Consider the following 11,996-nt stretch of genomic DNA (forward strand, 5'->3'; position numbering starts at 1 on the left):
TGATCATAAGACACAAACATGGATAAACATAAAGCATAATTTCGAAAAAACAGAAGAATAAAGAACAAGGAGATTAAAGAACGGGTCCACCTTAGTGATGGCGGCTTGTTCTTCCTCTTGAAGGTCTTATGGAGTGCTTGAGCTCCTCAATGTTTCTTCCTTGTCTTTGTTGCTCCTCTCTCATGATTCTTTGATCTTCTCTAATTTCATGGAGGAGAATGGAGTGTTCTTGGTGCTCCACCCTTAGTTGTCCCATGTTGGAACTCAATTCTCCTAGGGAGGTGTTCAGTTGCTCCCAATAGTCTTGTGGAGGAAAGTGCATCCCTTGAGGCATCTCAGGGATCTCATGATGAGAGGGGTCTCTTGTTTGCTCCATCCTTTTCTTAGTGATGGGCTTGAGGTCATGCCTTCTCAGTTGTACCGGCTTTGAATGCCATAAATGGTTATGGAAAAACAAAAAGCAATGCTTTTACCACACCAAACTTAAAAGGTTTGCTCGTCCTCGAGCAAAAGAAGAAAGAAGAGAGTAGAAGAAGAAGAAATGAGGAAGAAGGGAATGGCTTTGTGTTTCGGCCATTATGGGGGAGAAGTGGTGTTTAGGTTGTGTGAAAATGAAGGGGTTTTATGAAGGATGGATGCGAGTGGTGAATGAGTGAAGAAGAGAGAGAGAGTGGTGGGGTTGGTGGGGATCCTGTGGGGTCCACAGATCCTGAGGTGTCAAGGAAAAGTCATCCCTGCAACAAATGGCAATCAAAATCACGTTTTGTGCCAAATCTGGCGTTAAACGCCGGGCTGGTGCCCCTTTCTGGCGTTAAACGCCCAGAATGGTGCCAGACTGGGCGTTAAACGCCCAACTGCTAGCCTCACTGGCGTTTAAACGCCAGTGAGTTCTTCCTCCAGGGTGTGCTATTTTTCTTCCTGTTTTTCATTCTGTTTTTGCTTTTTCAATTGATTTTGTGACTTCTTATGATCATCAACCTACAAAAAACATAAAATAACAAAAGAAAATATATAAAATATAATCATTGGGTTGCCTCCCAACAAGCGCTTCTTTAATGTCAGTAGCTTGACAGAGGGCTCTCATGGAGCCTCACAAATGATCAGAGCAATGTGGAAACCTCCCAACACCAAACTTAGAGTTTGGTTGTGGCCTCCCAACACCAAACTTAGAGTTTGACTGTGGGGGCTCTGTTTGACTCTGATTTGAGAGAAGCTCTTCATGCTTCCTCTCCATGGTGACAGAGGGATATCCTTGAGCCTTAAACACCAAGGATTCTTCATTCACTTGAATGATCAGTTCACCTCCATCAACATCAATCACAGCCTTTGCTGTGGCTAGGAAGGGTCTGCCAAGGATGATGGTTTCATCCATGCACTTCCCAGTCTCTAGGACTATGAAATCAGCAGGGATGTAATGGTTGTCAATCTTAACCAAAACATTCTCTACAAGTCCATGAGCTTGTTTTCTTGAGTTGTCTGCCATCTCTAGTGAGATTCTTGCAGCTTGCACCTCAAAGATCCCTAGCTTCTCCATTACAGAGAGAGGCATGAGGTTTACACTTGACCCTAAGTCACACAGGGCCTTCTTGAAGGTCATGGTGCCTATGGTACAAGGTATGGAAAACTTCCCAGGATCTTGTTTCTTTTGAGGTAATTTCTGCCTAGACAAGTTATCCAGTTCTTTGGTGAGCAAAGGAGGTTCATCCTCCCAAGTCTCATTTCCAAATAACTTGTCATTTAGCTTCATGATTGCTCCAAGGTATTTAGCAACTTGCTCTTCAGTGACATACTCATCCTCTTCAGAGGAAGAATACTCATCAGAGCTCATGAAAGGCAGAAGTAAGTCCAATGAAATCTCTATGGTCTCATTTTGAGCCTCAGATTCCCATGGTTCCTCATTTGGGAACTCATTGGAGGTCAGTGCACGCCCATTGAGGTCTTCCTCAGTGGCGTTCACTTCCTCTCTTTCCTCTCCAAATTCGGCCATGGTTATGGCTTTGCACTCTCCTTTTGGATTTTCTTCTGTATTACTTGGGAGAGTACTAGGAGGGAGTTCAGTAACTTTCTTGCTCAGCTGTCCCACTTGTGCTTCCAAATTCCTGATGGAAGACCTTGTTTCAGTTATGAAACTTTGAGTGGTTTTGATTAGATCAGAGACCATGGTTGCTAAGTCAGAGGGGTTCTGCTTAGAATTCTCTGTCTGTTGCTGAGAAGATGATGAAAAAGGTTTGCTATTGCTAAACCTGTTTCTTTCACCATTGTTGTTGTTGAAACCTTGTTGAGGTCTTTCTTGATTCTTCCATGAGAAATTTGGGTGATTTCTCCATGAAGAATTGTAGGTGTTTCCATAGGGCTCTCCTAGGTAATTCACCTCTTCCATTGAGGGGTTCTCAGGATCATAGGCTTCTTCCTTAGATGAAGCATCCTTAGTACTGCCAGGTGCATTTTGCATTCCAGACAGACTTTGAGAAATCAAATTGACTTGCTGAGTCAATATCTTATTCTGAGCCAGTATGGCATTCAGAGTATCAATCTCAAGAACTCCTTTCTTCTGACTAGTCCCATTGTTCACAGGATTCCTTTCAGAAGTGTACATGAATTGGTTATTTGCAACCATTTCAGTGAGCTCTTGAGCCTCTGTAGGCGTCTTCTTCAGATGAAGAGATCCTCCAGCAGAGCTATCCAAAGACATCTTGGATAGTTCAGAGAGACCATCATAGAAAATACCTATGATGCTCCATTCAGAAAGCATGTCTGAGGGACACTTTCTGATTAATTGTTTGTATCTTTCCCAAGCTTCATAGAGGGATTCTCCATCCTTCTGTCTGAAGGTTTGGACTTCCACTCTAAGCTTACTCCATTTTTGAGGTGGAAAGAACTTTGCCAAGAAGGCATTGACTAGCTTTTCCCAAGAATCCAGGCTTTCTTTAGGTTGTGAGTCCAACCATATTCTAGCTCTGTCTCTTACAGCAAAAAGGGAATAGCATCAGTCTATAGACCTCAGGGTCAACCCCATTAGTCTTGACTGTGTCACAGATTTGCAAGAATTCAGCTAAAAACTGATGAGAATCTTCCATTGGAAGTCCATGGAACTTGCAATTCTGTTGCATTAGAGAAACTAATTGAGGCTTAAGCTCAAAGTTGTTTGCTCCAATGGCAGGGATAGAGATGCTTCTCGCATAGAAGTCGGGAGTAGGTGCAGTAAAGTCACCCAGCACCTTCCTTGCATTGTTGGCATTGTTGTTGTTTTCGGCTGTCATGTCTTCTTCTTCTTTGAAGAATTCGGTCAGGTCCTCTACAGAGAGTTGTGCCTTAGCTTCTCTTAGCTTTCGCTTCAAGGTCTTTTCAGGTTCAGGGTCAGCTTCAACAAGAATGCCTTTTGTTTCTGCTCCTGCTCATATGAAAGAGAAGAGAACAAGAAAATGTGGAATCCTCTATGTCACAGTATAGAGATTCCTTGAGGTGTCAGAGGAAAAGAAAGGTAGAAGACAGAAGTAGAAAATTCGAACTTGTCCAAGAAGAGGGAGTTCGAATTTTTACATGAAGGAATAGTGTTAGTCCATAAATAGAAGGATGTGAGAAGAAGGGAAGTAATTTTCGAAAATTAAGTAAAAGATTTTGAACACATTTTGAAAAACACTTAATTGATTTTCGAAAATAAGAGTGGAAAAGAAATCAAGTGATTTTTGAAAAAGATTTTGAAATTAGAAGTTAAAAAGATATGATTGAAAACTATTTTGAAAAAGATGTGATTAAAAAGATATGATTGAAAAGTTATGCTTTTAAAAAGATGTGATTGAGAAGATATGATTTGAAAAACATTTTAAAAAAAGATTTGATTTGAAAACAATTTTAAAAAATATGATTTAAAGATTAATGACTTGCCTAACAAGAAAAGATATGATTCAAACATTAAAACCTCTCTCAACAGAAAAGGCAACATACTTAAAATGTTCAATCAAATCATTAATTGTTAGCAAGTATCTTTGAAAAAGGAAAGAAATTGATCTTGAAAACATTTGATTGAAAAGATTTGATTTGAAAAAGATTTGATTTTGAAAAACTTTGAAAATTTGAAAAAAAATTTGATTTGAAAAACAAAATCTTCCCCCTAGCACCATCCTGGCGTTAAACGCCCAGAATGGTATCCATTCTGGCGTTTAACGCCCAAAATGCACCCTTTTTGGGCGTTAAACGCCCAACCAGGTACCCTGGCTGGTGTTTAAACGCCAGTCTGTCTTTCTTCACTGGGCGTTTTGAACGCCCAGCTTTTTCTGTATAATTCCTCTGCAGTATGTTCTGAATCTTCAATTCTTTGTATTATTGACTTGAAAAGACACAAATAAAAATATTTTTGGATTTTTTTAATAATGAGGAATAATCAAAATGCAACTAAAATCAAATAACAATGCATGCAAGACACCAAACTTAGCAGTTTGTATACTATTGACACTTAACAAAATGAGAATGCATATGAGAAACAACAAAACACTCAAGTCAATAGAATTCAAAGATCAAAACAAGGAAATCATCAAGAACAACTTGAAGATCAATGAGGACACATGCATGAATGCAATAAGAACAGAAACATGCAATTGATACTAAACTTAAGATGAGACTCTAGACTCAAACAAGACATATTTTTGGTTTTTATGATTTTGTAATTTTTTTGTTTTTTTTTTTCGAAAATTAGGTGAAAAGGAAAATAAAGGTATCAAAATTCTTAATGAGAATTCCAGGAATCATGCAATGTTAGTCTAAAGCTTTAGTCTAAAGGAATTAGACATAGCTAGCTAAGCTTCAGCAGGACATTGCATTCAAGAGCTAAATTGATGAGGATCAATCAGCTTTGGTGATGATAAGAACATCACCTTGAAACACTAGAATTCATTCTTAAGAACTCTGAAGAAAAATAATACCTAATCTAAGCAACAAGATGAACCGTCAGTTGTCCATACACAAACAATCCCCGGCAACGGCGCCAAAAACTTGGTGCGCAAAATTGTGATCACTACAACTTCGCACAACTAACCAGCAAGTGCACTGGGTCGTCCAAGTAATACCTTACGCGAGTAAGGGTCGATCCCACGGAGATTGTTGGTATGAAGCAAGCTATGGTCACCTTGTAAATCTCAGTCAGGCAGACTCAAATGGGTATAGTGATAAACGAATTAAGCATAAAGATAAAGATAGAGATACTTATGTATATCATTGGTAAGAGCTTCAGATAAGCGTATGAAGATGCCTTCCCTTCCGTCTCTCTGCTTTCCTACTGTCTTCATCCAATCCTTCTTACTCCTTTCCATGGCAAGCTTATGCAAGGGTTTCACCGTTGTCAATGGCTACCTCCCATCCTCTCATTGGAAATGTTTAACGCACCCTGTCACGGCACGGCTATCCATCTGTCGGTTCTCAATCAGGCCAGAATAGAATCCAGTGATTCTTTTGTGTCTGTCACTAACGCCCCGCCCTCAGGAGTTTGAAGCACGTCACAGTCATTCAATCATTGAATCCTACTCAGAATACCACAGACAAGGTTAGACCTTCTGGATTCTCTTGAATGCCGCCATCAGTTCTCGCCTATACCACGAAGATTCCGGTTAAAGAATCCAAGAGATATTCACTAAGCCTCGTATGCTTGTAGAACAAGAATGGTTGTCAGTCACCTTGTTCATGAGTGAGAATGATGATGAGTGTCACGGATCATCACATTCATCAAGTTGAAGAACAAGTGATATCTTGGACAAAGAACAAGCGGAATTGAATAGAAGAACAATAGTAATTGCATTAATACTCGAGGTACAGCAGAGCTCCACACCTTAATCTGTGGTGTGTAGAAACTCCACCGTTGAAAATACATAAGAACAAGGTCTAGGCATGGCCATGAGGCCAGCCTCCCAATGATCTAAGAACTAGATGTCCGAAGATGATCAAAGGATCAAAAACAATCCAAAGATGAAAAATACAATAGTAAAAGGTCCTATATATAGAGAACTAGTAGCCTAGGGTGTACAGAGATGAGTAAATGACATAAAAATCCACTTCCGGGCCCACTTGGTGTGTGCTTGGGCTGAGCAATGAAGCATTTTCGTGTAGAGACTCTTCTTGGAGTTAAACGCCAGCTTTTATGCCAGTTTGGGCGTTTAACTCCCATTTTGGTGCCAGTTCCGGCGTTTAACGCTGGAATTTCTGAGGGTGACTTTGAACGCCGGTTTGGGCCATCAAATCTTGGGCAAAGTATGGACTATCATATATTGCTGGAAAGCCCAGGATGTCGACTTTCCAACGCCGTTGAGAGCGCGCCAATTGGGCTTCTGTAGCTCCAGAAAATCCACTTCGAGTGCAGGGAGGTCAGAATCCAACAGCATCTGCAGTCCTTTTGAGTCTCTGAATCAGATTTTTGCTCAGATCCCTCAATTTCAGCCAGAAAATACCTGAAATCACAGAAAAACACACAAACTCATAGTAAAGTCCAGAAAAGTAAATTTTAACTATAAACTAATAAGAATATACTAAAAACTCAACTAAATATACTAAAAACATACTAAAACCAATGCCAAAAAGCGTATAAATTATCCGCTCATCAGGCAGCTGTGCAACTGGCCGAGGATACGGCGTTAAAGCATAAGGATAGCTATGTTACTACTTATAGAGAAATGATGGAGCTTAGGGGTAGCTTGGAATCTGTCCGGGCTGATTATACCGAACTTCAAAGTCATCTTGTAGGTAGTGTTACTACTGCTTATAAGAATCTGAAGGAGCAAGTTCGAGTTCTTGCGCCAGATCTCGACCTTTCCCTTTTTAGTCTGGACAACATTGTTAGGGATGGTAAGATTGTCCCTGATGATCCTGATGATGATGACGATGATCGTCCTTCACTGCCTGCTACCAAGACCTCTGTTGCGCCGACATCTCCAACTTCCACTGCTGAGATCAATCACCCAGAGGGGGAACTGGATTACCAAATCTTGAACCGGGATGATGGGATGGTAGATGCGGTGCCTCTTCAGACTCGCCCTCATTCACCCCGAGTTGATGCTGCTGAGAAGCTTTCGAATGTTAACTGAATTTTCTTCTTGCTCGTTTGTAGATAGCCCGACTTGTGGGCTTTTAAAACTATTTATTTTGTAAATGATATTTTGATTACTGTTGATACTCTTTTAGTCGCTTTGTTTAGCAACTTTTAAAAAAAAGGAGTAGTTTTCGAACTTTTGGGGTTGCTTCTGGTGGCCTCTGAAGTTTGCCCTTTATCTTAACTAGCAGTTTTTATATCAGGCCTGCTTGCACTCGGCTTAGTACCTTTTCTAGGTCTTGGGAGTGTTTTAGAACTTTTCCTTTGGCTGATCTCTCTGGATTGGCTTGTTTTCATTGATGCTATTTTCAGCAATTTGCTTTGTCCTTTGGTTCGCTGTGGTTGCTAATTTTGTCACGTTGATTTGTACAAAGAGTTGCTAGTGACCCTCTTTTAGGGGTTACTTTTGTAGAGTTATGTTTCGGGCTGGCTTCGTCTTGTCGGGCCACGTCGAGTTACTTTGTAATCCTCTTTCTTGGACTTTTGTTCAGGTCTCTTTCAGGGATTACCTTTTTAGCTTTATGTTTTAGGCTGACTTTGTCATGTCAGGCCCTGTCGAGTTACTTGGTAATCCTCTTTCTTGGACCTTGTTCAGTTATCTTTCAGGGATTATCTTTGTAACTTTATCTTTTGGGCGGACCTTGTCATGTTGGGCCTTGTCGAGTTACTTGGTAATCCTCTTTCTTGGACCTTGTTCAGGTCTCTTTCAGGGATTATATTGGTAACTTTATCTTTTGGGCCGACCTTGTCATGTCGGGCCCTGTCGAGTTACTTGGTAATCCTCTTTCTTGGACCTTGTTCAGGTCTCTTTCAGGGATTATCTTTGTAACTTGTTCATAGGAGTCCGATTTCATCATATCGGACTCTTCTAAGTTATAGTAATCCTCTTTTATAGGGCTGGCCCGGCCTCTTTCCAGGGCTTTACTTATAACTTTGGTTATTGTGGCTGGTCCAACTTCTTTATGCCGGCCAGTCTTTAAGTTATTTTATAGCAATCCATTTTATTAGGACCTCGTCAGGTCCTTTCTATGAATCACTTTCTATAACTTCTTGCATTATTCTGTTTTTATCTTTGCAATTTTGTAGAGTTTGGGTTTTAACCCTCATTTGGTCGACCTTTTAATGAATTTGGTTTTCATCTTTGGTCTTTATCGTGATTGCGCAGTGAATTTGATTTTCACTTTCTGTCAATCTGTAGCTTTATAATTGAATGATGAATGTTTCAGAATAATGCGGCTTGAGCGTTTGTAGAAAATCTAAACAGCTTTTATTAAAAGAAAATGCAAATATATACATGCGTGGGGTTAATTTCCTAAGTCGGGTGATTCGTAGGTCTTGACTTGGCGCCTCATTAAAAAACCTTTTCAGGAAAAAGAGTGTACCTTGTCTAAGGTCCTTTATCATTCCTAACTATAGTACCTTCTTAGGTTGCAGGCGTGCCATGACCAAGGAAGCTCTCGCCCGTCGAGTTCGAAAAGCCTGTAGTAGCCCTTTCCCAGCACTTCTATGACTCGATAGGGTCCTTTCCAGTTTGCTGCCAGCTTTCCTTCTCCAGGTCGAGTTGTTCCGATGTCATTTCAGATTAGAATGAGGTCGTTCTCAGCAAAGGTTCGATGTATTACCTTTCGATTGTATCGGGAAGCCATTCGTCATTTTAATGCCTCTTCCTTTATCCGAGCTCTTTCTCAGACTTCTGGAAGTAGATCGAGCTCTTCCCTTTGAAGTTGGGAATTGGCTTCTTCGCTATAGTGGATTACTCTAGGCGACCTTTCTTCGATCTCTACTGGGATCATTGCCTCCATTCCATATGCTAATCGGAAGGGTGATTCCTTTGTGGTGGAATGTGGCGTTGTTCGATATGCCCATAAGACCTGTGGAAGCTCCTCATCCCAAGCTCCCTTCGCATCCTGTAATCTCCACTTTAGCCCAGCCAGTATGACTTTGTTGGCAGCTTCAGCTTGTCTATTGGCTTGAGGATGTTCAACAGAAGTGAATTGTTATCTTATATTTAAGTCGGTTGCTAGCTTTCTGAAGCCTGCATCTGTGAACTGAGTACCATTGTCTGTGGTGATGGAGTATGGAACCCCAAACCTTGTGACGATGTTTCTATATAAGAATTTTTGACTTCTTTGAGCAGTGGCGTTAGCTAGGGGCTCTGCTTCAATCCACTTTGTGAAGTAGTCTATTTCCACTATGAGGAATTTGACTTATCCCGATCCTTGAGGAAAGGGTCCGAGAAGATCGAGTCCCCATTTTGCGAATGGCCAAGGTGAGGTCATGCTGATGAGTTCCTCTGGTGGGGCGATATGAAAGTTAGCATATTTCTGACATGATGAACATGTCTTTACAAATTCTATGGCTTCCTTTTGTAGAGTTGGCCAATAAAATCCTACCCGAAGTACTTTTTTGGCCAGTGCCTGCGAACCGAGGTGATTGACACAAATGCCACTGTGTACTTCTTCTAGGACTTCCTTTGTGTTGGAAGTCGGCATGCATTTTAGTAGTGGTATTGAAATCCCTCTTTTGTATAGAGTATTATTTATGATAGTGTAATATTGTGCCTCCCATTTCAACCTCTTTGCCTCCTTTTCCTTTGTGGGGAGTGCTTCTGTTTTGAGGTAGTTAATTATGGGAGTCATCCATCCTTGATCGCGACCTATTATGGTCAGGACTTTTTCTTCTTCTAAGATTGATGGATTCTGTAGAATTTCTTGGATGAGGCTTTGGTGTGCGAAATTGTGATCACTACTTTTCACAACTCAAATAATCCCTAGTAATGGCCCCAAGAACTTGGTGCTCAATACCATGGCATAAACACAACTTTGCACAACTAACCAGCATGTGCACTGGGTCGTCCAAGTAATAAACCTTACGCGAGTAAGGGTCGATCCCACGGAGATTGTTGGTATGAAGCAAGCTATGGTCACCTTGTAAATTTTAGTCAGGCAGACTCAAATGGGTATGGTGATATACGAATAAAGCATAAAGATAAAGATAGAGATACTTATGTATATCATTGGTGAGAGTTTCAGATAAGCGTATGAAGATGCTTTCCCTTCCGTCTTTCTGCTTTCCTACTGTCTTCATCCAATCCTTCTTACTCCTTTCCATGGCAAGCTTATGCAAGGGTTTCACCGTTGTCAGTGGCTACCTCCCATCCTCTCAGTGGAAATGTTCAACGCACCCTGTCATGGCACGGCTATCCATCTGTCGGTTCTCGGTCAGGCCGGAATAGAATCCAGTGATTCTTTTGCGTCTGTCACTAACGCCCCGCCTGCTAGGAGTTTGAAGCACGTCACAGTCATTCAATCATTGAATCCTACTCAGAATACCACAGACAAGGTTAGACCTTCCGGATTCTCTTGAATGCCGCCATCAGTTCTTGCCTATACCACGAAGACTCTGATTTCACGGAATGGTTGGCTCGGTTGTCAGGCGAGCACTCGGTTGTCAGGCGATCAACCATGCATCGTGTATCAGGAATCCAAGAGATATTCACCCAATCTAAGGTAGAACGGAGGTGGTTGTCAGTCACACATTCATAGGTGAGAATGATGATGAGTGTCACGGATCATCACATTCATCAAGTTGAAGAACAAGTGATATCTTGGACAAAGAACAAGCGGAATTGAATAGAAGAATAATAGTAATTGCATTAATACTCGAGGTACAGCAGAGCTCCACACCTTAATCTATGGTGTGTAGAAACTCCACCGTTGAAAATACATAAGAACAAGGTCTAGGCATGGCCGTGAGGCCAGCCTCCAGATGATCTAAGAACTAGATGTCCAAAGATAAAAATACAATAGTAAAAGGTCCTACTTATAGGAAACTAGTAGCCTAAGGATTACAAAGATGAGTAAATGACATAAAAATCCACTTCCGGGCCCACTTGGTGTGTGCTTGGGCTGAGCAATGAAGCATTTTTCGTGTAGAGACTCTTCTTGGAGTTAAACGCTAGCTTTTGTGCCAGTTTGGGCGTTTAACTCCCATTTTGGTGCCAGTTCCGGCGTTTAACGCTGGGAATTCTGAGGGTGACTTTGAACGCCGGTTTGGGCCATCAAATCTTGGGCAAAGTATGGACAATCATATATTGCTGGAAAGCCCAGGATGTCTACTTTCCAACGCCGTTGAGAGCGCGCCAATTGGGCTTTCGTAGCTCCAGAAAATCCACTTCGAGTGCAGGGAGGTCAGAATCCAACAGCATCTGCAGTCCTTTTCAGTCTCTGAATCAGATTTTTGCTCAGGTCCCTCAATTTCAGCCAGAAAATACCTGAAATCACAGAAAAACACACAAACTCATAGTAAAGTCCAGAAAAGTAAATTTTAACTAAAAACTAATAAAAATATACTAAGAACTCAACAAAAACTACTAAAAACATACTAAAAACAATGCCAAAAAGCGTACAAATTATCCGCTCATCACAACACCAAACTTAAATTGTTGCTTGTCCTCAAGCAACTGAAGATCAAATAAGATAAAAAGAAGAGAATATGCAATGAATTCCAAAAACATCTATGAAGATCAGTATTAATTAGATGAGCGGGGCTTTTAGCTTTTTGCCTCTGAATAGTTTTGGCATCTCACTCTATCCTTTGAAATTCAGAATGATTGGCTTCTTTAGGAACTCAGAATCCAGATAGTGTCATTGATTCTCCTAGTTAAGTATGATGATTCTTGAACACAGCTACTTATTGAGTCTTGGCCGTGGCCCAAAGCACTCTGTCTTCCAGTATTACCACCGGATACATACATGCCACAGACACATAATTGGGTGAACCTTTTCAGATTGTGACTCAGCTTTGCTAGAGTCCCCAACTAGAGGTGTCCAGGGTTCTTAAGCACACTCTTTTTGCCTTGGATCACAACTTTATTTCTTTCTTTTTCTTTCTTTTTCTCTTTCTTTTTCGTTTTTTTTCGCTT

General features: G+C 41.0%; 1 non-coding gene across 1 annotated transcript; it reads left to right on the forward strand.

The window, feature by feature from the left end:
* Window positions 1–2,746: 2,746 nt before the first annotated feature.
* LOC130984431 (small nucleolar RNA R71) lies at window positions 2,747–2,854 on the forward strand. Its single transcript, XR_009088369.1, has one exon. It is a non-coding gene; the product is annotated as a small nucleolar RNA R71 (small nucleolar RNA).
* Window positions 2,855–11,996: the final 9,142 nt, after the last annotated feature.

This window comes from Arachis stenosperma, chromosome 5, assembly GCF_014773155.1.
Source record: "Arachis stenosperma cultivar V10309 chromosome 5, arast.V10309.gnm1.PFL2, whole genome shotgun sequence".
Classification (NCBI taxonomy): Eukaryota; Viridiplantae; Streptophyta; class Magnoliopsida; order Fabales; family Fabaceae; genus Arachis; species Arachis stenosperma.